Below are 25201 nucleotides of genomic sequence, written 5' to 3' on the forward strand. Positions count from 1 at the left end.
AAATTGCTTATTGAAAGAGCAAATCTCAAATTAAAATAATACAGCATATTTAAAGTTAAATTAGAGGAATCAACTTATACAAAATCAGCTAATTTTGCAAAAGGAAAAAAAAAAAAAAAATCGGCACTCTTTTGATGCTCCTGCAAGCCATAAATAATTACTACCGCCAAATAAATATAATGCCTGTTGTTGGTTTCTTTGAAAGAAATTAACAGCTGAAAGTCAGTTTGGTTTATAATTTTGCTTGTTTATTTTATGCAGCGGTGTTGTTGTAAACTTCTTTGGAAAAGCGTCAACATTCTCTGAATAGGCGTAGTAAGCACTTTTCTCCCCACTCATGATTTAATCATCAATAATATACAGCGAAATGAATTTAGAACTGCAAAGGATAGTATGGGTGGGGCGGATGTGATCGCTTCAGATAGGGTTACAAAATGTAAACTTATCGCCACTTAGTGTCTGGTGGTGCGATGTTAAACTGTTATTTTGGGAGAAAGTTATACGGGTTTGGTTTTTCGATACTAAAAAGGATAATTAACTTTAAATAAACTTTTATTTGCCGTTATTTTTTTCTATAGATGTCTACATTTTGAAAAACGCAATCTTTTTACATCCAATATGAGAATCATATTTTATTCTTTTTTTCAAGCTAACTTCGCTTTATTAGGATGCAAATAAATGAAAAGTCTCTTTATTTTTGTAACAAAGCTTATTTCAAGTTTTTAAAGGGGAATTCCATTTTCTTTTATGAGTCAATAATTAAAATGCTGAATCGATGGTTTATTTTTTATTTAATTAATTAATTTATTTATTTTTGCTTCAACTGTGTCCAGATATTAATGATATGTTTATCATAGGACTCTAAAATGCAATTCAAAAGTAATTTTATCAAAAAAATTTATTTTACAAGCCGTTTTTATACTTTTGATTCCTTCACTTTGAGGATTGCAATCTCTTTGCATCCGCTGTGGAAATCTGATTTTTCGAATTTTCGATGTTTAGTACGCTTAGTTAAGAGGTAAACAAATAAAACATTTTTTTTATTTTTGTGAAAATCACGGAGTTTATAAGGTTTGAACGAAACTCTGTGCTCTTAAGCAGTGTCTTGGGTTAAAAAGTTAAATGCTGAACCCCAGCCTAATTATTTTTCTTACAGTTATTTTAAATACTATACAAAAAACATTTCTAGTATAATTTAACATGATGTAGAATGGTAGATAAATATTGATACTTGAGGGGTGCCTATCTCCCAGGGAGCGATGCCTCCCCCCTCTCTTCAAATATTAGAAAAACAATCAAGAATGATATTCTCAACAGAAAAGAGAGAAAACACTCAACTTTAAGTGTCAATGATGCAGTTTCCACCATCTCAAGAGTCTAAACTTTCGTTTTTACAAGAAAAAAAACTTTTTTTTTTTAATTATTTGATTTTTCACACAAATAATTGATTTTTCACAAAATTATTTTATTTTTCACAAAAAAAAAACGGACCCTGTGAAAAATCCTGGACAGACCCCTGACAATATTCAATAAGAGATGGAAGCTTCGAAGCCAATTTTTTAAGGAGAAAAACGTTTAAAAGCCTCCCTCCCCCCGCCATCCCACCAAAAAATTATTTTCTGGTTGCGCCCCTGCTTCTGCCCCTTAGATTCCAGACACTTCTTATACTGTGTCCCAGCTCCCCCTACTTCTACATAGTTCCTACGCCTCTGCAACGTGGAACCGTAACATGGGCAAGCCAATTGGTGAGAAATTCATCATACATTATTTGTAAATATACAGGCGAACCAAAAGACCTTTTAATTTTCTACTACGGGCAACGCCGTACGGGTGCAACTAGTTGAAAAATAAAGATGGTGATGACTTAGGCTCTATGATCAGATCATTATTCTTTTTAAATACATTTTTTTAACAACGATTGCTTCGCCTTTTCTTTGACAACGTTTATATTCATGGCAACAGCCTCTCTTCCTGATCTCTTAAATCCACAGTACAAGAGCAGCTTCCATTTTCATTACACACGTATGTTATAGAAAGTTGAAATTTGGTACGTAGACTCCTAGTGGGATCTAGTTGCGCACCTTCCTTTTTGGTTGCATTCGGATGCTCCAAAGGGGGTCTGGTTGCATTCGGGTGTTTCTAAAGGAGTCTTTTGTCCCTTTTGGGGGGGAATTCATTGTTAATTTCGATGCAAACTCAAGTGGTGTTATAATTTGGAGGGCACTTGGCGATTTATCGTCAGTTTTTTGGTCGCCAAGTTTTGTCGCCAACTTGGCGACAAACATACCCCCCCACACACACAAACACACACGCCTACATACACACACACGCACACTCGTGATTGCGAAAAACATAGTTTGAATTCCAAATGTCAAAATTCAAATTAATTTTTATTTATTTATTTATTTACTTTTTTGAAAATCTGGTTTCAATGTGGCCATTGTTGGTGATATTTAGAGAATTAACTCTTGAATCACATTAAAATTGCGATAATGGGGAAATAACATTAAATTGGTGTAAAAGGAAGTCATGTGATGCACACATCAGCTCCTTTTAAGAGGACTTACCTCCCAAATTGAGATTTTGGAAAAAGATTCTACTGGACGACAAATATTTTCAATTAGCAACATTCATGATGCTTAAATATTCGATAGAACATCAAAGGAACGGTTTCAGACTAGCTATTTTATAGACGGTTTTCAAAAGAATATTGCTAAGTAACGCTTGTCGGCTGAACTATACCTTTGCCAATATTGAGTATAAAGGGGAAATTTTCATATTGTTGGAAGAAATAACAAATATCAAGATGATTTTTCAGAGCAATTTTGAACATAGTCATACTAATATGTACATCGAACTTGGCACACAAAACTAGACAAGAGAAGGATAGAAAAAAAAAAAAAAAAGATTTCCATGGAGGATGTATTTAATGAATATGAATATAGTTTTATACACATGTAAAACTTTTGCTTTTTATCTCAGTTTGTTAGGTGTTTTTTTTTTCTTTTTTTTACGCCAGACTTTATTATTTCACTAAAACAAGACGAGAGAAAAGGAAAATACACGATGTATTATCTTAAGATAATGCGAGTAAAGAAGCAAATTAAATATTGCACTCTGCGGTCTTCGATAACGGCATCAGTGAATGGCATTTCATCACCTGTGATGTCATGTGCAAAAGCGTAGAAAATGAAATTGAATCTGCACGCCGATTGAATTGTTAAAAAAAAAAATTAAACTTGGTCAAAAAAGGTCAAATCTTATGTTTTTAAGCATGCTCTTTCAGAAAAAAAAACTTTTAAAATTGCGGAAACGACTCCATTAAAAGAACTGTGATTTGATGGTAGCAAAATAGATGTTGGAATACGGTAAAGTAGGCTCTTTAAGTTCTAAGCAGAGCGTGTAGTGTTGATAATATATTCCTGGGTGAAAATGACAATACCGGACTAAAAATGCACAAGGGTCATTCTTCAAAAAGTGTAACTTTTCTGTCACACGACTTTTACAGTAAAAACTTTAAGGAACAAATCATTTAAAAATGATTTTTAATTTCATCAAAAATATATCTATTTAAACCTGCCAACAATGTTTTACTAATAATTTTTATTTTATTATATTTTTGGTTCACAACATGTGAATTCTCACCTCCGTGGCATGTCACACACCTTGTGTGACTGTTTATGTTGCTTAATAACTTGTTTAATTAAAAGTAGGTACTTATTTATTTATTATTCCTTTCACAAGTGTCTCACATTCTAATTGTTTAAGTATATTTAATTTTTCAATATTGTGTTTCAGTTCGTTTTAGAAGGGTAAGGAGTCATGTCACACAATAAATCCTCACCTCTGTTACATAAACACAAAACGCCATTTCCCATTAGCATGTGGCAGTAATGACATCAAACTTTATTTTCCATGATACAAGAGAGCCCCCTTGTTTATTTCCAGCCATAGTTGAAGTTGTGAGATTTTTGTCGAAAACCAAGAAGATAGATTTTGCTTTAAAAACTTAGTGTGGTTGTTCTGACTTCTCACCTCAGTGAGCTTGAATTTCAGGGATGTAAATGAATGTAAAAAAAGAAGAGAATATGTTTTCGTATGCTTAACATGTGCAGATTGTAGCAACGAAGAAAAAAAATTCAATGAAAAATGTATCTGTTAGGCCCTTATTAATGGAAAGATCCTCACCCCCGTGAATCTCACCTCCGTGACAGACCTTATCAATGTCATTATTTCTGAGGTAAAAATAACTGATGGAGGGAAATACATCAATGATAGGCATTCTACCAAAATAATAAATTGCCAGTATATCCTCAAATTTACTAAATAATTTTTTTAAATATAAAGTTGAAACTACTAATTAAGCCGTACTTTAATTAAGAGAGCTTAATATTATATCCCCAGTAATCATTAAAATAGCTGATTTTGTTTGCACAATTAGCAAAATTACTACTTTGATATTAATTTGACCTCGATTTTGAAACATTAAAAGTTTTTTTTATGATTTTTTAAATTTCCGTGAACAAGGGTTTTTTTTAAATTTATTTTTTACTTATGAGTAAAATAATTGGAACTTAGCTGGGCCAATGTTAATGGTTACTTATAGTAGGTAACACTTTCATGTAAGAATGAAAAAAAAAAGAAAACAAAAGGTTTTGAAATTGAATAATATTTGCGTTCAAAAGTTACGTTTTCTGGAGAATGATCCACTACCGGTATTTTTTTTAAACATTATACCCCAATTCCAATATTAATACCGGTCTTAGAAATTTCTCAACAGAGAATCAAAAACATATTATTTCGTTGTTCCACTTCATAATTTGTACAAAAAAGTGCATTATTTACTTATTCTGAACAGAGATTAAAAAAAAAGGAACATGTTATACTAACAAGATTTTTATTCCGCTCAAATTCAGTACTAGTTGAGATAGCATTATTTTCGCAACCGTTAGTCCTAGATGTATACTTCCAATTGCAAAAATTTTCAGAATCAGATGCAGAGCTAAGGTATTGAAAGTTTGAAGCAAAAATAAAAATGAGTCGAAAAATACCAAATTTAACGTTTTATACGGGCCCTAGATCCCCTGAATAATATTTAGAGAAATAATCTCTAATAACAAATCAGGGTTAAAACGGAACACCCTGTATATATATAAAAAAATATATCATAATGAATGACTGCAATTGATGGTTGGAATAAATTGTTCACAGCACAAACACATTCGAAATTACACTTTAAATTAACTTTCGCAAGAGGGCAAATCAAGGACATGGAAAAATAAAAACTTAGAGCCCATAAATTCACGAAAATGCGATTCTTCACACCATTTAGTTATGGAAATATCATTTTGTAATCTTTACGCTACTATTTTTTTATTAATATCCTATTAATTCGTGTTTTAGAAGCCAAATTTTTGCATCAATAGATTACTTTTGGTAATGTCTGATCGAAAAAAAATATTTTTTAAAAATAATAACAGTAGAAATATTACATAAGTGAAATTGAAAACTTTTTAAATAAAATCAATTATTTTTAGCCAAACCGAAGATACCGGTATTTTACCTCAGGATATACCGGTATTACGAAATCGTAAAAAAGCTCGAAATACCGGCATTCGCTTTACCGGAATACCGATATTGCACTCACTATTTAGGTATTGCAATACCGGACCGAAAATTCAATACCGGTATTCGGTATTTTAAAGACGCGATACCGGAATACCAGTATTAATACCAGCATTTGAAATTTCTCAAAAAATGCTTGAAAACGTATTGTTTCGTAGCCACATTTCATAATTTTGAACAAAATTTGTGTTTTTTTATTAAAATGTATAGTGAACAAATATAAAACGAAGGAACAAATTAAAAAAAAAAAAAATCAATAATAGTAAGAAACAGAATGCATCTATTGAACTGTCTCTAAGCCTCGAACTCATTTAGTGCTCAACTTTAATGCAGGAGAAAATACTATTTCTGAATTCATGCAGGTCGGTGGTACTGTTAGTAATGCGCGATACACCTCCTCTAATTGTTTTCTAGAAGTCCTTCATCTTCAAATAATTCAGTCTCTTGCGTGTTATTTTTGGAAAAATCCTTTTGTGTGTGTGTTTCTTTTGTATTGTGTGTATTACGTATGGTTGCCCTTTTCTTCCGAGACGATACTTTTCGAATATTAACATCATTTTCTCTTGAGCAGATGAGGTTTGTGTTTGATTTTTATTATTAGCCCTTTGGTTTGAAATTTTCGATTAACTTGACTAAATTTGATCTTGTTAGTTTCTCTTAGTTGTTTTCACATTCTTTTCAAAATTCTTTACAGTTATAATTATGAAAACATCTGAAAATATATGTTTCAAATTATTATGCTTTACCTTTAAGCAAATATTTAAGGCACGATATAATTTCTAAATATTATCTTACCAAGTGTACAGCTATACATGACAACAAACCAATACCGATGACAACAAATTACTATTTGTTTCACTAACAAAAAAAAAAAAATTTGAATTTTGACTTCTTGAATTTAAATTATGTTTTTCGCAATCACGAGTGTGTGTATGTAGGCGTGTGTGTTTGTGTGTGGGGTTTTTGTGTGTGTGTAGGCATGTGTGTTTGTGTCTGTATGCTGGCATAAGTGTGTGGGTAGTTGTGTGTGTTGGGGGGGGGGGGTGGTATGTGTGTAGGCATATGTGTAAGTGTGTGTATGTTTTTCTGTGTGTATGTGTAGGTGTCTGTATGTATGCGTGTATGTATGTATTTGTGTGTGTATGTGTGTGTGTGTATGTGTGTGCATGTGTATGTATGCGTGTGTGTATAGGACATGGATGCAACCTGGAGACGGTTTTCGCTATAGGAGCAGCATCCTGAGGAGCTGGTCGACGGTGTTGGTGCGGAGGGTGGCGGTGGGAAAATAAAATGATAGTACGCCAAAAACAGTCAAATGAAAGCAATAAGCAATCGTGATTGCTCAAAAAGTTTTTTGCCAAAATTTAGTAGAGTTGAGACAAATATTTAAAGAAAGTATCATGAAGTATTACTGCAATTGATAGTTGTAATAAAGGATTTATAGAATGAATACATTCGAAATTGCACTCGAAATTAACTTTAACAAAAGGGAAAGTGAGTGATCAGGGAAATAGAAAAAATAAAAACATGCTGTAAAAAAAACGCACAAAAATGCGATTCATCTCACTATCTTGTTATGGAAATATCATTTTGTAATCTTTCTGCTACTCCTGCTTAGTGAAATTTTATTTGTTCGTGCTATTGAAGCCAAATTTTTACATCAATAGATTGATTTTGGTTCTGTATCATGGAAAAAGAAAAGTGCATTTAAAATATAAGTAGATACTTAATAAGTAAAATTGGAAATTCTTAAATTGAAAGTTTATTATTTTAAGCAAATACCGAAAATACCGGTATTTTACCTCAGCAAATACCGGTATTACAAAATTGCAAAATTATTCGAAATACCGGTATTCCGTATACCGGTATTGTAATTACTACTCGGGATAATTGTGTGATAGGATCCAAAAAGTCTGCATTAGAAACAAATACGTTTTAAAAAATTTTCATAAGAATGAAGTCATCAATGTCTAACGTCACTTCAAGATTTTTACTTCCTTTTACAAAAAAAGGAAGTATTGTATTCGCGAAAAATTTTCACTCAAAAATCGACCTTAATTTCCATTTTGCTCACCCAAGAATGAATGTTGAGTTTTTTTTCGACTCGAACACACGTGAATAAGTGCCTAAGAACGTATAGACACGCGAAATATCCATTTTGACGATTCCCGAGTTAGTTACGAGTTTTCTCGTGACGTCTGTATGTACGTATGTAGTATGTGCGGATGAGCTTATGTATGTCGCATAACTCAAGATTGGTATGTCCTAGAAAGTTGAAATTTGGTACGTAGACTCCTAGTGGGGTCTAGTTGTGCACCTCCCTTTTGGTTGCATTTGGGTGTTTTTAAGCTGGTCTTTTGCCCCTTTTTGGGGGGAAATCATTGTTAATTTCGATGTAAACTCAAGGGGTGTTACAATTTGGCGGACACTTGGCGATATATCGCCACTCTTTTGGTCGCCAAGTTTTTGTCCCCAACTCGGCGACGAATTTGGCGATTTTTTAAAAAATTTCTTTTTAAATCTGGTTTTAATTTGGCCACTTGGTGATATTTAGCGAGTAAACTATTGAATCACATTAAAATTACCAACAATGGGAAATGACATCAAATTGGAGTAAAAGGAAGTCATGTGAGGCACACATCAGCTCGTTTTTTTTCTAGTTATCTTGGCGAAAATTAAAAAAAACTTATACTGCGTTTTCTACCAGTTTTAAAAGTTTGGTGGAGCACAATAGATCGGCAAAAACTCTGTTAATTTGATGTACGTTAGTTTTATGATTACAATTACTTTTAATCTAAGTATTTTAATATTTTTCTAAAATTTTCAGAACATCTTATACATATAAAATCTGAGTATCTAACTATCTATGTCCAAGCTTCTTCTCCCGAACGACAGTGAACTGACCATCGAACCAGGTATCGATGGATTCGTAATCCTCCCGTCTTCATGTTTAGCTATTTAACATAATCCTCCGATAATAATTAGCGGAGATATCAATTAAAAACTATTAATTATGACTCTTAGATTTCAAAATCAAATCCCTATTTTTCGAAGGCTTTCCTCCATTTAAATTATTATTCAGTGCTTCATCTCAACTTTCCGCAACAATGCTTTTATTAAAATGTATGTGAGCGTGAAGAAAATCATTGAGATGAAAGATCTGTTGCCATTTTTTTTCTCGAATATGCTCAGGTAAAATTCTTGTTTTTGTTTTGAGGCTTTTCCTGTAATCAGGGGACTTAAAATGTTTACTTTATGGGGGTTTTCCGCAATCTGCCACAAAATTTCACTGACTTTTTTTTTTTTTTTGGTTCAAGCCTGAGTGTTGAACTCGCGTCACTTGACATAACTTTTATTTTCGAGGTGGACCGTGCAAAGCCGGGCGACGCAGCTAGTAATTCAATAATGCATGCGAATTCATCTAACTAACAATCATCATTCTAAATCTAACGGCCATGTCAAAGTGGAAAGATAACGCCTGATACTGATTATAAAGATGATTGAAGTTTTGGAATATTAAAAAAGATCCAAAGAGGAGTAAATTTAAATTTTGAGTCAGAAAACTGCTTTTTTCTGCGCATTGACGGAACATTTTATACTTTGTTTCGTGAGTGATTGCTGAACAGCTACGTCGTTTAATATAAATGTAGATGGCGTTAGAAGTACACTATAGGTAGAGGTACAGAAAGATATGGGAAAATAAACAAATTTTCTATCGTTATATGATATGAAAATGAAATGAGTTTACATGGGGAAAAAAGAAAAACTTTTTAAAAATTTACTTTTGATTTTTTTTACCTTGAATCAGATTTAAACGAGCTGATATGTGCATCACATGACTTTATTTTACTCCAATTTTAATGTCATTTTCCCATTATTGGCAATTTTAATGTGATTCAATAGCTTACCCTCTAAATATCACCACCATTGGCCAAATTGAAACCAGATTATAAAAAAAAAAATCCGCCAAATTAGTCGCCAAGTTGGCGACCGAATGCAACCAAAATGGGAGGTGCACAACTAGACCCCACTAGGAGTCTACGTACCAAATTTCAACTTTCTAGGACATACCGTTCTTGAGTTATGTGACATACATACGCATATCCGCATATACATACAGTCGACTCCCGCTACAACGCGACTCGACTTACGCGAAATGGCTATAACGCGAGTTTTTTCCGAGTAACGAACTTTAGGGTTAACGCGAATTCCTCGTCCGCAATACGAATTTTTTTGGAAGGAAGTATTGGTTTCGTTATTGGGTCCTAAATAGTGATTTCGTGAATACATTTTATCCCTATAGCGTCACTGATAGCGGAAGTTCCCTTCATCAGACTAGTACACGCATCGTTGTGTTATTGCATCAAGTAACCAATCGGCGTCTTTCTTTCTTTTTTCTTTCTAAATATTAAAGTTGATGAAATAAAATGGCACCTTAGTGCACTATCTAAATTACATCATCTAAAGTTTGAAAGATGGAAAGAAAAAGAAAGTTTCTGACAAAAAAAAAAAATCAAAAGGTTAAAAAATTCGATATGTTTGAACAACTAAAAAATACGTCGACGGTACACGACAATAAGTATAAGTGACGTACGTACCATGTAGTTTTATTTTATGTCTTTCTCTGCCATTGATCATGTATTTTGTGCATCTTAACAATTTTTTATGTAGAATCTAGCAGCTTTTTTATTTTTAAAGTACAGTTCTTAATTTTTAAGAAACTTTAATGTATAGTTGAGGAATGCTTTATAAAGCAGTTTGAGGAGTGTTTATAAGTGTCTAAAAGAATTTGGTACGTTTCAAAAAAAAAAAAGTGTGCATACCATTTTCTACAACGCGAAATTTCGACTTACGCAAGGAGTCTTGGAACGCATCCTTCGCGTAAGTCGAGATTCGACTACATACGGACGTTACGAGAAAAATCATTGTAATTAACTCGTTGAATGTCAAAATGGATATTTCAAGTGCTTATACGTTCTTAGGCACTTATCCGCATGTGGTCGGGTTGAAAAAAAAAAAACTCAACATTCATTCGGGTGAGCAAAATGGAAATTAAGGCAAAATTTTGAGTGAATTTTTTTTCGCGAATACAATACTACCTTTTTTGTAAAAGGAAGTAAAAAGAAAAATCGATTTTTTATTTTTCAAAAGTAAGAAAAGAATTTGAGCACCAGTCTACTGGGCCCAGAGCTTGTTGCTGTCGCCACTTTTGTATTCGTGTTTGTATTTCCAAGATTTTATGGAAATACTTTAACGTTATTTTAAAATTTTGTTTCACTTCCCTATGGAATTTTTACCATTATAGAGGGATTATTACTGAACTGTTATTCCCCCCCCACCCCACCCCTCTTTCCAGGCAAAAAAAAAAAAAAAAAAAAAGAGAGAGAGAGAGGCAGAGCCCGATCATTCTGATATTGGACATGGGGAACATTTCTATTTCAGGGCCCCCCTAAGTCCCGACTAAGATTTTTGAAGACACAGGGCATGAAATTCATTTTGCCCCCCCCCCCCCATTCTCGCTTATTCTGAAGCTATAAAATATTTTAATAGTTGCGTATTAATATCGTAATATCAAAGTTATCTATGATATAACTTTTAATAGTAAATGCTGACTAAACTCGGAGTGGTTTTGAGATTTGCAAAGAGATTAAATTTTTTTGGCGAATTTTTATCAACAAATAAAGATTTTTTCCTTGTTTTGGCATTTGCAAAAATACCAATGACATGAGTGAAAGTGAAATCATTATTTATTTTTTTATTAGCATGATAAATTAAAGGGATTTTGGGCCCCCCAGAAATCTAAGAGGAGGGGCCTGTGCCCCACATGCCCCTGCGGTAATCAGGCTTTGGGAGAGAGAGAGAAAGAAAGCAAAGAAAACAAGGGCACATTTAACCCAGAAATACAATTCTTCAATTCTTTTATAAAAATTTACCTTCAAATTCAATATTTCCCCTTACATTTAAACAAATGCAATGTTTATTACAAATGTTTGTGTTGTTGAAAAAATGTTCATTGCAAATTTGAACTTGAGATGCAATTTTCTTTTTAAATTTGCGCTTAGTATCTGTTTCTTGCAAAATTTAGTCGTTTTTCATGTTTCGTTTCCGAAAAAAATGTTTTCAAATGAAACGTTTCAGAATATAATACGTTTTATACAACGGTTATTGGAATATGATGCTAACAATTTGGTCTTTTAAAGAGAATTATTGAAGCTTGACGCTGTAATAAAAATTTTAAGAATATTTTTCGAGAAGTGACTTTCCTTCTCTGATAAGAAAATAATCAATTGTTCTCGTTTGCGGAGCTAGAAGATGCGCCATCTAGTGTTAGCTTTGGGAAAGTGACTAGTACTTTCGGGTTAGGACATAAGTAAACCTTTTTGACGTATTTATCCATGAAGAGCAACAGGTGATTTTGATAGCACTCAAGCTTCTGTGCTTCTCAACAGCTTTTACTTTTCAACGTAGTGTTGTGATTTGTAATATGATTAGTAAATCTCTCCAAGCTTCCCTTCCGTCAAAAAGAGAAGTTTTAGCTATTAGCCATTTTCTTTCTAATCTGTTTGCATCACTTCCATGCAAAAAAAAAAAAAAATTCGTTTTTTGAGTTGTACATTTGTTCGTTTACCTAAACCAATGCTTTATTTTATCTGAGCAGCTATGGAAAACACGGCAATTAGCACATCAACGATATTTAATGAATTATATTTCGCGATGTCCAAAATTACATGTTTTCCTATTGTGAGAGAAATCCTGCAAAAAGAGAAAAATATCCAAGTGAGTAAAAAATTTGTAGAAAAAAAGGAACGATTAAAATTTGGTTAAGAGTTATTGAGAATGAATTGAAAAACACGAAATGGTGGGAGCAAAAAAAAATAAAAAGCTATCGAAATTTGCTGAAAAACGATTTGTGCTACGGCGAAAATAAGATGCATAAACTTGTTCACTCGGAATTTGAAAAGTACACAAAGGTTTTCAACTCGTTTTTATTTATAAAGGAAAAAAACATCTTGATAGTAAGGAAAAATAATCAGCTGGCCCATGGGGGGATCGAACCCACGACCTTCGCGTTATTAGCACGACGCTCTAACCAACTGAGCTAATGGGCCACGATAGCGGTGATTTTATTTATATTAATATGGCAGTGACAAATAAAAAAATTACTGCGAAACTGCTATTTCTTTAAAAAGAAAATTGTTTTAATTTTGTCCGTAGCTCATCTGAAATTTCTTAACTTGCCTTTCACATTTTCAGTCAATTACACTTAAACAGAAAGAAAAGAGGGTAAAAGAAGTTCTTAGCCCTAAAAATCAGAAACTAATCTTATGCGTGATTAGCAATTCAAAACTTAAAAATTTTGTTCGTTGTCCAATGACGAGCTTTATGAGACTGTACAAACAAAAACTTTTGTAAAATGATTCTTACTGTTCTCGGCTAGTGGGTGCTCTCTGCAATGCCGTTTAAACTTTCGTTTTAGTAAACTTACCATTAGTTCTTCTTTTCATTTCTCGGCAATACAATATGAAGTAGTGATATTTGGATTTGATGCCAGACCCGTCATTGGCAGGGACGGATTTATGGTCTATTCAAGGGGGTAGCGTTTGAAAAACGTAAAAGCCTCCCTCCCACGTCCCACCCGTCACGTATGGAGGGAGGCAGAAGTCAATTGTTCCCCCCACCCATACACTAGGGCTTTGAAAACTAATGCTTTACATATTAGTGAGCATTATGGTTTTTGCTATGCAAAATACTATGCTTTCAATATTTTTTAAATGTTCCCTCGGACATAGGCCTCATAAGAGTGAGTCCTATACTCTGAATTTATGTCGAAAATTAGTGAAAACATTGTAAAACAAGTCCCTAGGAAACAAAAATCGGTTTCGTTGATTTTTTAAATATTTAAGGATGTAATACCTCCAATGAGTCTCCCAATTTGCTCCAAATGTTCATGTTTTTGAACTTTGCACCTTTCTAGTCTCTCAGAAGAGTACTAATGGCTAATATAGTGCTCATTCTCAATACAAATAAAAATATTGGCTATGAAACTGTCGAAAACTGAAAAAAAATTGGTGGGTGCAATTTCCAAAAAATGGGAGGTATAGGGGGGGGGGACGCCGTCGTATTTAGATTAAGGGGGTCATTTTACACAAGAGTCAGCAAGAATTAAGTCAGAAGCATGCTGATGTTTTTTTTTTTTTTTTTTTTGCCGAACAGTGTTGTTAAAGTTAAAATAAGGGGGAATGGGTAAGCGCGCTTGGGTTAAATTTAAAAAGTGGGTAACGCCGTTCATCCTCCACTATACTACTGTCTAAAACTAATTTAAAGCAAATTTATAGAATTCATTTGATTAAAATAGTAGCAATTGCTAGTAGTTTCATAAATTTCATATTATTGTGAAAATGACGGTTACGGAGGGGGCGGTCGCCCCCACCGCCCCCTTAAATCCGCCACTGGTCATTTGGACGATCAAGGGCCCGCGGGGGGGGGGGCGGCAATTTTAGCAACATAATGGTATTTGATGTTTTTGTTCGTACTTTCTTGTTCTTTTCCTATGGAAATGTGTTGAATACTTACCCTTTGCCCTCTTCCCTTGGAAAAATTCCAATTGACAGGCCTGTTTGAAACCGCCCAGGGCTTTAAAAAAGCTAGCCGCTCTTAAAGTTGCAAAAAACAATTAAAGAGGTATTTAGCACTATTATTGCTTAAAATATACGTTTTTAAATTTAATAATAAAAAAAAATGTCAACCTTATAAAAAAAGATATTTTGACTGCTTTGAGATGACAGATGAACAAATCGGTTTTATAATGTAACAGTCGATATTAGTAGCAAAGCAAGCACAAAAAGTATTTGAAGTGTGTAAAGGCGCCCCGAACTTAAATTTTTGGGAGTGCGAGGGTGGAAAGCAGCAATTTGCCGGATATAACTCAATTTCGCCGAATATGCACACATAAGCACATCAAATGAAAAGGTTAAATTTGGGCATTTAAAGATTGTGTCCGAACCGTTATACAAAATTCGCCGAATAAGGGAATTTTTTGGGATATCAGAAAGTGATCTCCCATCGTGGCGTCCCTGAGTGTGTGATGTTTTTAGATATATGTCTTTTCTTATGTATCATTAGCTGCATTGCCTGGCTTTGCACGATCTACCTCGAAAATAAAAGTTAAGTCAAGTGATGCATGTTCAACAATCAGGCTTCAATTAGAGAATAAATAAACAAAAAACTAAAATTTCCCGTCAAAATAATAATTCTGAAAGAAAGAAAACGGCAAAAATAAAAAATTCCCGAATAAATTAAACGCAATCCTCCATAAATACAATTAATCGCCAAATATAATCAAAAGAAGAAATTTTCACCTCAAAAGAAAAACAAAATTTTATTCAGTGACAGTCGAGAAAAAAAAATGGCAACCTTCTGAATATTTTTATTCACTCTAGTTTAAAATGAGATCGCGCAAATGATAATTTTCCGATTAGAAAATGCTGTTCTACTAGGCTTAAAAATGCTTAGGGAGCCATTCATCAATTCCGTAAGGATGATTTTGGCAATTTTTAGCCACCTCCCCCCCCTGTGAGGGTAATTAAGATTTTTCGGATCCCCCCCCCCCCCTTATGAAAGATTCAAAATAATAAAATAACGAATCTTACATCACTGGAATCGTTATCAAATTTACTATTCTTGAAATTTTTTTAGAAACCTTTTTGTGCATAGAAATATTTACTTAAAGGAATCTAGACTGAATGTTTTTTCGACAAATATTTTTTGTATATGATGCGATACTAATTAAAAATAAGACATTCCATACACAGTGCGATTCTGTTATTATATTTTACATTACTTACATCTGACATTATCAAGTCACTTGACCGCGCGATTTCTAATATAAAGTATCTTCTTGAAAAATATTACGTAAGAATGGGTCTGCCCTCTCCCCCTCGCGACACTTACGTAATTAATGAATGGCCCCTCATAACTGTTTTTTCTGTTGATATTACAGCATTGTTTTTTTTTTTTTTTTTTTTTGTTTTTGAAATTCGAAGGAAGTATAAATGTACTCCATTGGCATTTTTCGCGGGCTTTTGAATGACGCTGAAATCGAACTGCGTTCGAAAAAGATTTTCATTTATTCTAGCGTTCCTTTAACTACTCAGCACGGGCATCGCCGTGCGGGTACTGCTAGTATTTATATAAAGATAACATGAGAAAAGTGTAAAACACACACATATTAAATCAATTTTTCTTTCTTTGAACACGTAAATCTATCAAATTTATCATCTTTCGGTTGATGGTAACTTTTAAATATAGAAAAGTGGAGGGACCGTGAGGGAGCCGCCTATGGTTCGCAGTAATGCCACCTAACTAGCCTCATTTGCTTGATGGTTGGTTATTTCCATAAGTTGAACCTCGTTAATTCGAGCCCGCTTAAAATGAACTATTGTTAAGTCGAACTACATTACCTATCCCCGTCCTATTATTTGTTGTTTATCATACAAAACGAACTACTGTTAAGGTAAATTTATTTTAAAGGTCCATTGGAGTTCGTCTGAAGGAGATTCGACTGTATGTGGGCCATTCCATGTGACGGAATGGGACATCTTGAGTAGTTTTGTCACAAGATTTTGTTTCATAAATACAAAGAATACAAGCTAGAAATTTTATTTTTCATAGCAACGCTAAATATTTGTCCTAAGAACTATACAGAACTTCAAAAGTTAACCAGTTTGAGGGTAATAATTGAACGCCATACAATTACACTGGTGTGCAAAAATTAAGGACGAAGTCGAAAAATTAGCATTTCAGCTGAATGAAGAGGCAGAGTGGACAGAAAGACGAATCAGAAGATTAAGTAAGGTGATGTACGGTAGCACATGCGCAGATATGCAGGCAGACGTAATGGGGGAGTGTCTGAGTAGTATAAAGCATGTTGTCGGTGTAAGATCAGTATTTCTGGCAAAGAGATTGCACGCCGTATAGCAGTTAAAATCGCACCGAGTTGCTGCCTCAGCGAAAAATGGCGAATAATCAATCTGTTAGACGACATCTGGATGCTTTTACCCGAGGTCGAATCATTGGAAAGTTGAAGGAAGGCCGCATTGTGACAAGTGTGGCTGCAGAGTTCGGAATTGCTCACAGCATCGTTTCGCGACTTTGGAGACAATTTCAAACTACAGGAACAGCTATCCGGGGCTTCAGTAGTGGTCGTCCACGAGGAACCACACCCGCAGATGACCGGTATGTTGTCTTACAGGCCAGAAGATTCAGGCGGCAGACAGCGGGAGAAATCGCTAGACACACGACACAGGCGACTGGACGACCGATATCGCGTTTTACCGTGGCCAGAAGACTGCACGGTGGTGGTCTGTTTGCACGACGCCCTATACGGTGTGTACCTCTAACGCCTGGCCATCGGAGAAGGCGTTCTCTGTGGTGCCGGGAACACCGGAATTGGAGAGACAATGAATGGGGACGAGTACTCTTTACAGATGAGAGCAGATTCAGTCTGAGTAGCGATTCTCATCGCATACTCATCTGGAGAGAGCGGGGAAGCCGCAATCATCCCTCGAACATCATTGAAAGGGACAGGTATGGAGGTCGCGGTGTTCTCGTTTGGGGAAGCATCATGCTTGGTAGTCTTACAGACCTTCACATCTTCGACGCAGGTTCAGTCAACGGGACCCGTTATTGTAACGAGATTCATCTTCCATATGTGCGTCTTTTTAGAGGTGCTATGGGTCCGCAGTTCCTTTTCATGGACGACAATGCACCATGTCATCGCACAGTAGCTGCCGAACAGCTCTTAGAGAGTAAGGATATTGAACGTATGGATTGGCCGGCACGATCTCCGGATCTCAATCCCATCGAGCATGTATGGGATTTTCTAGGCAGACGCTTGGCAGCTCGTACCTTACCACCAGTAACGATTCGGGAGCTTCGATTGACGCTGCAAGACGAATGGGCAGCAATGCCTCAACAACTCATTGACACCCTCATTCTCAGCATGGGCAGACGCTGTGAAACCTGCCTAGCAGTCGGGGGAGATCATATCCCCTACTAAAGACCGGATGTTTCTTGCTGGACACCCATCACAGGGATGTTTCGGCCTTCAGTCGCATTTCGCTCCATGCTACTTTTTCAATAAAGCTTCTTTTTATCCCTCTGATTTCTCTTTTAGTAAGTGTTGCTTACATTACACATGTCCTTACGTATTGGGGATCTTACGGTATTAAATGTGTTGATTTGGAAAGCTTTTGTACAAAGTTATATTGAAAAAACCGTCTCGTCCTTAATTTTTGCACACCAGTGTAAATGCTCATGACGGAACGGGGCCCGTACGAGCTTCGTTAAGTCACGGGCATTTTTTTGCATCAATTATTTTATTTAAAAACTAGCCGCCTTCGGCGACCAGCTGGTCCGCCTTTTTACGCCAGGGTTGCCGCCTTCGACGGCTGCATAGACAATTTAGCCACGGTATTAATAAATGTTTTTCTCCATATATCAATATTATCATCTGCCTTTTTACGCCAGTGTTGCCGCCTTCGGCGGCTGCTTAAATAAGTTTCGTGGCGGTATCAATCGATCTATATCTATATCATTATTAATTTAAATAAAATATTTTCTAGATCTATCTCCAGTTCTGTCGTTTGGAATATTTTTAAAGGAGGGGGAGGGGAGACACAAACTGCTTGCACTTCATGCAAATTTTGTCGAAAAATAACAAAAAACACTTCCACTTTTACTTGAAAGCATTGTTTTTTCAAAGTCATGGTGTGTGTGTGGGGGGGGGGGCATTGACACCCCGTTGAAGTTCCTTAAATAACGGGCATGTCTCTTTCTTGCTCTCCATCTACTATATCGACCTCTGCATTTGTCTATCTATCTATCTATCTATCTATCTATACAATCTATGCGTATCTACCTCTGACAGTAATTAACAATGTTTTCAAATCGCAGCGGCGCCCCCCAACCCCCGTTGTTGTTCTTTAAATAACGGGGTCTGTCTATCTCTCACTGTACATCGACCTGTAGATTTATCTTTCTCTAGATCCATGGAAATTTACCTCTGATAGTAATTAACAATCTTTTTTCAAAGAAAAAAAGTATTAATTCGAGAACAAAATTTAAAAAAAAAAAAAACATTTTTTGTACACTCAATGATGTTATCTACCTAGTCGATCTCTCTAAATTTTCTCATCTATCTCTATTTATTATTTTGATCTAACCTCCAATCTTATTCCCTAACAAAAAGAAATTCATGCAAAAAAAGCGCGCTTACTTATTTATTAAAATGCACAAAAAATTGATGTCTTTGTGGTACCCGGAGTTTGCCAAAGTATAAAAATCATTGTTTTTATTGAAATTCAAAAAAAAAAAGAAGAAAAAAAAACTTTTATTCACATTATAGAACAAATTAATGTACCAAACCGCTAAAAGAAAAATAACTGAATTATATTACACAACAATGTATCAACTGAAACCAAATGAAAATAATTAATGAAACAAAAAATGCATTCAGTTTTTAATATTAATAATCAAAGATATTTATGATCAAAATCTTAGCTTTAGCAATGACGAAGTCACAGCATGGCCAACTTCAGAACATCGCTAATAAAAAAACACAAGAACTTAAAAGCACAGCTTGACATAATGCAAAGAAAATTCGTTCCTCCAATTACAATTTAGCGATTAAGATTCGATGCCTCACATCGAATCGAAATCCAAGTAGTGACGTCAGAGGCATAAAAGATTGAAGAACGCTTTTTTTCGACCGATGCGTGGAGAGACATAATGTGTTCAGCATTAAAAAAATTGTTTAAAAAAAAACTATTGCGTATTTTTAAGAACTTTTTTCTTCTGAAGAGGGCGAAATGTTTTTACTATTACCAACTTAAATTTTAGAAATGGGGCTTTGATACTTCTCGCAGGATGATATTAGAAAAAAGTAAAACCCGGGAAAAAATGCAAATTAAAGGTTTTTTCAAAAATTCGTAAAAAATACAAAGATTGCTCTATCTTCAACTTTTTTTCATTCATCATATTTAAAATTAAAGTTTCTACACTATAGTGCACAAGGACGTAGCCAAGGGGTGGGTCCATGGGGTCCAGACCCCCCCCTTCCCGAAAGACCCCTCTCCTTTTTTCTCAGTTGTTGCATCTCGCATCAACAAAATTTTTCCGAAAGATAATGATTTTATAAAACGCAGCATTCTCTCCCCTTAAATATACCCAGTAATCGGCAATTTTCTCAGCGCTTGAGTCAATTCAGAACACGAGAACCTCGTGCAACAACTGCAGGTTCCCAATTTTCGTATGCTTTTTGCTGTGTCACCTACTCCGTCCGAAACGGGGAAATGTCCCTTTCGACTTTCAAACCAGCTGGGTCCTGTGACCTTGAAATTCAGCCCCTCTCCTTGGTCCATCAAATTGCCATTGGCAAAGTAAAAACAAGCATTTATTGCCACTTCCGCCGTATCCCACAGTCTCATTGGCGTGGTTTTCTTTATTTCTTTCTCTTTTCTTTTTGGATTTTCGTGGATTTCGTTGACGCATGTTGTACGAAAGACAGCCAAAGTGAGGTGCGTTCCTGGTGAATCAGTAATTGAATTCCGATTCTTTTCTGTTTTAACACGCAGTTTTTATCTACGTTATACTTATAGGAAACATATCTTGAACAAAATTGTATGCAAAAGAAAATTAAGTTTACCCAAACTAGGTAAGTCGCAGTGCTCCCTTTTAAAGTTTTCTTGATAATACGAGCAATTTTACGTGTTAATGTGTTTTTCATTTAAAAACTAATTTTAGATTCTAAGCCAGCAGCGAAAAAAGAAATTATACACATTTCGTGTGTTTGAAGATGAGAAAAATAATTATTGATTTTTTTTTTGCATTTTAACTCTATATTTTTGGCATGGTTCATTTCAGATTCATTTTATATTTTTATAAAAATTTTATTTGAACTTTTAGATTACTTTTAACATCTCTCTCCTTTCTGAGTAACAAATTACGTAGATTTTTTACTGATGTTTTCCCCCCAATATTTAAGCATGATCAGGGAACATATTAAATGCCCAAAAAAAATTCGTGTTTGAAGGTAAAATAAATGAATAAATAAAACTTGAAGTTGATGTAACAAACTTTTTACGGTATCAAAATTTTATAGAAAAATTATATTGAAAATTACTTGAATATTTTACTGTGATCAGTTTATGAATCTACAAGTTCGGCCATATTAACGCATGTAATAAGTAATTTATTAGAAATTATTACTTTTAAATCTTACTGAATTGTGATTCTATGATCCCAAAAGAAAAACAGTTAGTTTTTAATTGACGAAAAAAAATCTTATTCGATGTTGTTCCATAAAACATATTTGTATTTGCATCATTGGAATACATTTTCTGATTGTTATTCACTGGCTTTGTAAGGAGTTATTTAATTAGCATCTATGCATCCATCTTTAGTAAATTGTGAAGGTAGCATTAAATTAACAAAAAACAGGCATGTGCATTTAACTATATATTACTAGGTGAAAATTACCGCTATTTACTGCGTTACAAGCAAAGAAACAAAAAAGGTGAATACGAAGTAAATGTTTTTGAGCTTTTCTTTTATATATTGCCTTTTTTTTTAAACACTTATTTTCTTCAAGCTAAAGATATTTACTATTTCGTGCAATAGAATGTTTTGCTAACATCGTATTGAAGAAAAAAATCATTACCTGCGTCGTAAAATATGATATGTATTGTTGTTAAAATTAACAACATGTTGTTAAAATAAAATTACACAGATGCTTAATTTAATTCATTAGGTATACATTCCATTAATCGGCATGTAAAAGATCCCTTAGGTCGTTTGACAGTGAATACTCTTGACAAAATTAAATTCCTTTTGCAGTTTCGCATCGAAGAGAGCTCAGGTGTCTCCATCTGGTGGAAACTGGGCATCAAATTTTCCTGTGACATTCACATCCGCGCCTTAATGGTGGCATATGAATGACTGGATGCCATATCGTTGGTTCGCACTTGTTCCGCAAAAGGCTAAAGCCTCTAACACAACCCCGTTAGAAAGAAAAAAATAATTATAAAAAACGGCAATACGCCTTTTCCGATATTTAAAATTTTTTCGAACAGCTTTCACCCTTTGAGGAATAGCGACTTCACTTGAGAACACCATTTATTTCTTGCTTCTCTTTTTTTTTCAGCTAACTGAAATCACTGTGTCAGTTGGCTGAAGAAAGAAAAAATATATATATAAAAAATGGTTGCAACAAAGGAAGCCTCCGTCCCCCAAAGAGTTAATAGTTTGTTCAAGCTTTTAATTGATGATTAGGAATGATAATTAGAAAACGGATAAGATTGGAAATATCATTCTATTTCGTGGCATCAAAAGAATATTATAAATGTAAATAAATAAAAACTAATTCAAGCTTTTTAAATGAAACCTTGTTAATATTTTCGTTGAGAGAGTTGTGGGATTTTGCCTGAAATGTTGTTCAAATCGGACAGGGTTACGTTATGTAACATTCATATAGTTATACATTCGACTCCATAGATATAGATTTATTTATCCTCATATAAATAATGCCGATGATCGAGTAACCCGCGTGTTTCAACAATGAATTCGCACCACGGCATGATATGTAATTCGATAATATGTTTTGGTAATGTTTAACATGCAAGGAAAGGCTTTATTGTGACAAGGCTGAACCCGATCCGGTAACTTGAACAGTTTTACTGATAAGACTGTGTCATATCAGAGGAATGAAGAAACGAAAACAATGAACGCTATCTACTGGAGTTTAGGGTTAATCCACTGGTGTTAGAGTTAAATTTTCAACTATCAAAATATCACCAAACAGGCAATTGCTTCGTTCAAATGAAGAAGAGTTGAAGCAATTTTCACCCGTCATGCCTTGACGGGTGACTTTCTAGTTTTCAAATAAAATGACATAAGTACATATGTACATATTTTGTTGAAATATACTACAAAGCTTTAATATTCTATTAAATTATCGCATGCATTTTCCAAGTAATTTCTAGAACAGTTTTCGTTTTCCGTTTTCCTTTTCTTGTGCCCTTTTTATTAATAGAAAATATATCACTTATTTTCAGGACAGAGGTTCACCCATATTTGGAAACTTTGTATGTGATTACCACTTAATATAAACTTTTTGTTAACTAATTTTAACTAATGACTCTATTAATTTCAATTATTTAATTAATTTTAGTTAATTATCATATTTTAATGATCAGTTTTAATTGGATTTATCTTACTCTTGTGTAATTATCAGCTACTAATTCTGCTTTAGCATGCCTCCTCTTTTGAAGTTCGTGCAACCTTGGACCCCCCCCCCTTAACAAAGTTCTAGCTACGTGCCTGTAGTGCAAAAAATATTTGTGTGGTGCGATTGGTTCGTGGACTGCGAGGTAAAAATACTAAAAAGTGCAAAAAAAAAAAAAAAAAAAAAAAACACATAAAACATTAAATAATTTTTTTTCTAATTAAAATATCAAAAATCGAAGCCCCAGGTGGCACAACTTCAGCAAAAACTACACCTGTATACCAAATTTCATCTTTCTAGGCATTACCGTTTTCCCGGGATGCGCGCCACACACACACATACACACACACACACACACACAAACATCTTTTATTATATGTATAGAAGACGATAAGCTTAATGTTCTACGGAATTCTTATGACAAATCATGTTGCTATGAAAATAAAATTTCTAGCTTGTATTCCCGCTCCCATGAAAAATTTTGACAGGCCTGTCTGCAATGTTAGTGTTAGTAATAAAACGTTGTTTTTCTCGTAAATTGTTTCCGGACAAAGCTTAAATGAGATAAATAAATACCTTTGTGCTGAATAGTAAAGTCAGACCAAACAACGTAAGTAGATGTCTTTTCATCCATAAGCTCATTATTTTTTGCATTGAAAAAGGCGTTCCCTGTAACGCCAAAACACGTGTCTGCTGTAATTTACAAATTTGTGCTTCTACTTACGTTGTTTGGTCTGACTAAAGCTTAAATGCTTGAACATTGCAGTAAGATTTGACTCTTCCTCAAAATAAAACCCACAAAAGCATAAAATACATAAAATACACCGCTAGCTCAGTTATTCCATCCGAAGACTGCAGTTTCATGCTTTTTAGCACTCAATCCTTCACTCCCCTAGCTTTGCCTTCAATCTTTGAGTTGAACTGCACCATTGCTGCGGTCACTCGTCTGGTGTGCTATTTCTACATTAGCTACCAGTTTGTTTGGCTCTCTTGGCTCCTTTAAGAGGTTTTCCGCCTTCAGCTCAGTTGCTTCCTATGCCGACCTGATGAGTGCTAAAAAGCACGAAACTGCAGTCCTCGGATGGAATAACTGAGCTGGCAGTGTATTTTATGTATTTCTGCCTTAGCCCTGGCTTAGGGAGGGAACTTACTGCAAAACACCACAAAAGCATGTTTTGAGAATTTTTTTTTAAACTGATGCCAAGAATATAGCGAATCTGTTGAGCGAGACATTCGATTCTGTATAAAATCTTAGATTCGCGGAATCCGCAGCCCCGTCATTTGCCAGTGCGTTCCGACTTTCCCTCCAGTGCCTGGCGTCCTCCGATCGATAGAAAGCACAGAGCACTGCTTCTGGGCAAGGCGCTCGCAGTATCATCCAGTTAAAATCCTGCTTTTTCGAGCATTATTAACGAGGAAGTTCCACGCTTTCCACAGATCCCCCTCAACTCGACTCGAAATTAATTGTTATGTATGATAATCGATCTGGATTACGATTCATCAAGTGCATAAAAATAATGTAAGATATATAAATAAGATTTTAAAAAATAAACAAATAGGGGAGGGTGGGGTACACTGAGACGAAAGTAATAAAATTTAAGAAATTTGGAACCTTTGATTCTATATGAAAAGTTTTAAGGTGGACTTGTAATGCAGCTTACGTTTACAAACTTTTGAGATGCAAAAAAGTTTATTACTATTTAAAGTTTTTTAGATAATATATAAAAAAACGAGCTGATGTGTGCATCACATGGCTTCCTTTTACTCCAATTTAATGTCATTTTCTCATTATTGGTAGTTTGAATATGATTCAATAGCTTACTCCCTAAATATCATCAACAGTGGCCAAATTAGAACCAGATTTAATAAATAAATAAATAAAAAAAAAAAAAATCGCCAAATTTGTCGCCAAGTTGACGACTAAAAGACTGGCGATATATTGCCAAGTGTCCGCCAAATTATAACACCACTTGAGTTTACATCGAAATTAACAATGATCTCCCCCCAAAAGGGGCAAAAGACCCCCTTTGGAGCATCCGAATGCAACCAAAAAGAGAGGTGCAAACCTAGACCCCAATAGGAATCTAAGTACCAAATTTCAACTTTCTAGAACATTCCGTTCTTGAGTTATGCGATATACATACACACATACGCACATACGTACATACAGACGTCACGAGAAAACTCGTTGTAATAAACTCGGAGATCGTCAAAATGGATATTTTGGATGTCTGTACGTTCCTAGGCATATATTCACGTGTGGTCGGGTTGAAAAAAAAACTCAACTTGCATTCG

The 25201-nt window shown here is 34.6% G+C and overlaps 1 non-coding gene across 1 annotated transcript; it reads right to left on the bottom strand.

The window, feature by feature from the left end:
- Positions 1–12660: 12660 nt before the first annotated feature.
- Trnai-aau (transfer RNA isoleucine (anticodon AAU)) lies at positions 12661–12734 on the bottom strand. The gene has a single exon. It is a non-coding gene; the product is annotated as a tRNA-Ile (tRNA).
- Positions 12735–25201: the final 12467 nt, after the last annotated feature.

The sequence above is a fragment of the Uloborus diversus genome, chromosome 4 (genome assembly GCF_026930045.1).
Source record: "Uloborus diversus isolate 005 chromosome 4, Udiv.v.3.1, whole genome shotgun sequence".
Classification (NCBI taxonomy): domain Eukaryota; kingdom Metazoa; phylum Arthropoda; class Arachnida; order Araneae; family Uloboridae; genus Uloborus; species Uloborus diversus.